We start from the raw sequence: 3,959 nt of genomic DNA on the forward strand, positions 1-3,959 counted from the left end.
TATTTTTAACCGATTTCAAAAAAGGAGGATGTTCTCAATTCGAGTCTATGGTTTTATATTTTTTTTCGTGTGTATGTTACGCGATTATAGGTGCTTACTAGAAATCATACCGAAAGAGCCGGGTCAGTAACTACCGTTAAGATCCTTATGCCTTGGAATAGCTGTTCTCCAAGAAAGTGCTATATTCCCAAGGTTTAAATATTTCTAGACTTTTTAACTCATTGACCCTGGATTGAGTTAAAATATCAATAATAATTAATTTGTTTTTAAAAATTTTAAGTCAGTGTTGATAAAAACTAAAACTACTAACAGGGAATTTTTAATTAAGAAGTTGGTTAATTATTATTATGGCCCAAATTAAATATTGTACAAACTGTTATGATCGTGTTACATTTTCTTCATTTACAACAGTAATTAGTTGAAGTGACAAGTAAGCAAACACCAGCAAAAGCCTTCATATCGTCCACCCCATTCATTTATGTGTGTATTGAATAAACATGGGCACAATGAGTTATATAATTAAATTAATTAGTAACGTAGCACAAATACAGTAAGTTTTAATTCAATACCCATTGAAAGAAAGTTTGCCTATCAAAAATCAACCAACCCGCTTCCTTATTAAGTGTCATTTTTCATTGGAGATATATTTTCGGAAGCTTACGAAATGGAATTCAGTGGAAGCGGGCCTAACTGAGCTTTGAGTTCTAGGTATTACAGACTATTGTTGTGTGGCTTTATATTCGTAGATGTTTTTGGAATTTGCTTGGAAAATGTTATTGGAAAATGAAACTTATTTCACATTTGGGAAAGGCTATTTCACTTTGATGCAATATTAGGTGTTCCGTCCCCCGCTTCTTTCCTCAGCCTCTTAGACAAATTACGTAACATTTGTCCAAATGATGGCGCGGGCGGCGGAGAGAATGAATTTAAATTATCATTCAGTGGTACAAACATACTGCAACAGTGCCCAAAATCAGGTTTACGTGGGTGCTCGGATAAAATTCTTTCAATAAGTAAATAGAAATAAAAGTTTACCCAGGTAGGTACCAGTTAATTACGACACGAACACGGGAATAGCTGGGAAATTTTGTTCAATAGGTATCTAAAACCAACAATTTCTTGAATACGTGTCATTGAAACAGTTTCCCATGATGATAGTAAAAAATATATCTTCAGTCTAGATTTGATAGCTCGTACGTGCAAATTGATGAACTTTACAGGAGGGACAACTTCGAACAGTGCGTGTTGCCAGTGATGACTTACGGATCCGAGACTTGGTCGCTAACTATGGGCCTTATAAGAAGGCTCAAAGTCACTCAGCTGGGAATGGAGCGGGCTATGCTTGGGGTTCCTCTGCGTGATCGAATCAGAAATGAAGAGATCCGCAGACGAACTAAAGTCAATGACATAGCTCAGCGAGTCGCGAAGCTGAAGTGGCAGTGGGCAGGCCACATAGTTCGAAGAGCCGATGGACGTTGGGGTCCATCGGACGGGAAAGCGCAGTGTTGGTCGACCCCCCACTAGGTGAACCGAAGACATCAAGCGGGTTGCAGGGAGCCGCTGGATGATGGCTTACTTTCGTCGAAATTCGATCCTTCCCCACTGGTACCTACCCGTACTTACCTACTTCTCCAAAAGAGCTCTGATTCCAAAAGTTCAACTACATCCACAGTAATCTACTACATACTACCATAAATTGTTTAAAAAATAAGTTTAAAATATCCTATTGCAGCATTAAAGCTTGCATAAAATATGCTGGAGAATATGACGTACACAAATTATTTTATTTTTTAATATTAAATGTTTAAATTGCTAATATTTTTTAAATATCTAACTTACTTGAAAAATAAAGGATGCACACCACTCCTATGCGTCACTTTCCGAATGTTTGTTACACTTCCCATGAATTCTTTGAAGCGGTCGTTTTGGACGGGGAAGGAAATTGAGTAATGGCACCGTCACAGATGGCATCGCGGTAGATTGATAACGCTGAATGAAGAGCGAACCGTCCTATTGTGTCGCGAAGTAGTGTAGTGGGTACCTACCTTTATTTATAAGGTAGTTTTGGGTAATACTTTGAAGATACTCTGAACTTTGCGAGTATTTACTAAACCAGCTAAAAGATTTTGGTTGTTGGTTAAATTATTATTTAAGTTTTTCGTGTTAAGTTTAACCAACGGAAAATAGACGATTCAATCGGATATTCCGAAGCCCTACGTTTATATTTTTAATAAACACAAATAACTTAGTCTATACTCAATAGCTAAGCTAGATGTTCTAAAATGAAACTCGTATACATGCAAAGATAAAGATGTACAGCCTAAACCGCTTATTATATTTCCAGAAAAACAAAGAAAACAGGCACGTAAAAATCTAGACACCCTTAAGGTCGTCAACTATTTAAAGAACGGCGATTAAAAAAACGTAAACCAAAAGTTGTCAAAAGTCTAACTGCGTAAGAAATAAACTAAGCATTATACTTTATAACAAAATAAAATCGAAATCAAGGTGCACTAACTATTACGTAAAACATAATAAACCGACTAAGATCTTAAAAAAGGCGTACCTTATTACGTAAACTTAAGGTAGGTACGTCCTAAACGCTAAAATCTACACTTTTTCAATTTACTTTAATTTACCAATTGGGTAGTTAAAGCTGATGTTTATCACACAACGTGAACGGAATCATAAGATACTTTTCGAGCACTTAAGACACCGAGCTTCACAAAATCCTCAGTTTGACAAATAGTTACAGAGACAACGAAACACGTATACACCTCTCTGGCTGCAAGACCCGCGTGTGGAGCCTAAGAAAAAAACAATGGGCTCGTGATGAAGACGTAGCCATTGTGAACGACGAGCGAGCCATATTTCACGGCTTTGTATGCCCGCCTGCGATTAATTCTAGATATCTCCATTCCCTGTGCGATAGCGTGATGAAACCTTTTTTGATTCAGTGTGTTAATGCGTAGGAGACAATGGTCTTGTTCTACATGCTCAGATGAGTACATACTCACGGTGTTATATGGAACATGAATGACAACGTCGTGTGAAAAATATTGCTGTGAAATTGGGATGTCGACTTTCTGAATAGAATATTGAATTTCGAATATTTTCTGAAACTTTTAAACTTTATATTTAGTCTAGAAATTAGTAATGTTTAGTGAGAATCATCGACTTCGTCACAGCAAATGCAATAACTAATTTTTATGTATTGCCTGTGGCAAATTCATATGTAGGTACAAGTATTGCGTCTATACCCATATTTTGGTACAACCTACTTAATATTTCTTCAAGTTATATGATCAGTGATCATTATAGTAAGCGCATTATCAACTGAATGGTCATAATTTTCCTAACTAATTCTATAGTAGTTATAGTATAAGTAAATACATAAGTAAATAGACATATGAAATGAAAGTCAGACTACTTAGTAGATAACAGGTTTATTATAACATGTACTTTGTTGTGAAAAAATAAAGAAAAATACTTATGCAAAAATATTTAATTTGCAATCCATGAAAACATGACATACGTGAAGTCACAAAAATCTGACAAAATACTATCAACACGCTATCTTCTCTCACACAAGAGCATCTATAGAAGATATTGACCCTAGTATTCATTAGCAAAATACCATTTCATATTAAAAATAGCACAGCCCATTAAAACGAAGCCATCCATTATAGATTACCCATCCCCGCACTAGCTGGGAATTATTAATTCGATACAGAAGGTAAAAACAGCGGTCCAAAGTGATTTCCATACTCACCTACTTTAGAAACGAGACATTATGCAAATAAACTAAATTGAATCACCGGAGTTAAATGTCGTATAAGATAAAAACGACGGAGCAATCTACAAGCCAATGGGAAGACGTTGTATTTACATATTTGGTGCCCTATTGAATATGTATACGCTGCCTCGAGACTGGTGTCGGCGTTTACTCAGCCTTGTAT

The sequence above is a fragment of the Bicyclus anynana genome, chromosome 10 (genome assembly GCF_947172395.1).
Source record: "Bicyclus anynana chromosome 10, ilBicAnyn1.1, whole genome shotgun sequence".
NCBI lineage: Eukaryota > Metazoa > Arthropoda > Insecta > Lepidoptera > Nymphalidae > Bicyclus > Bicyclus anynana.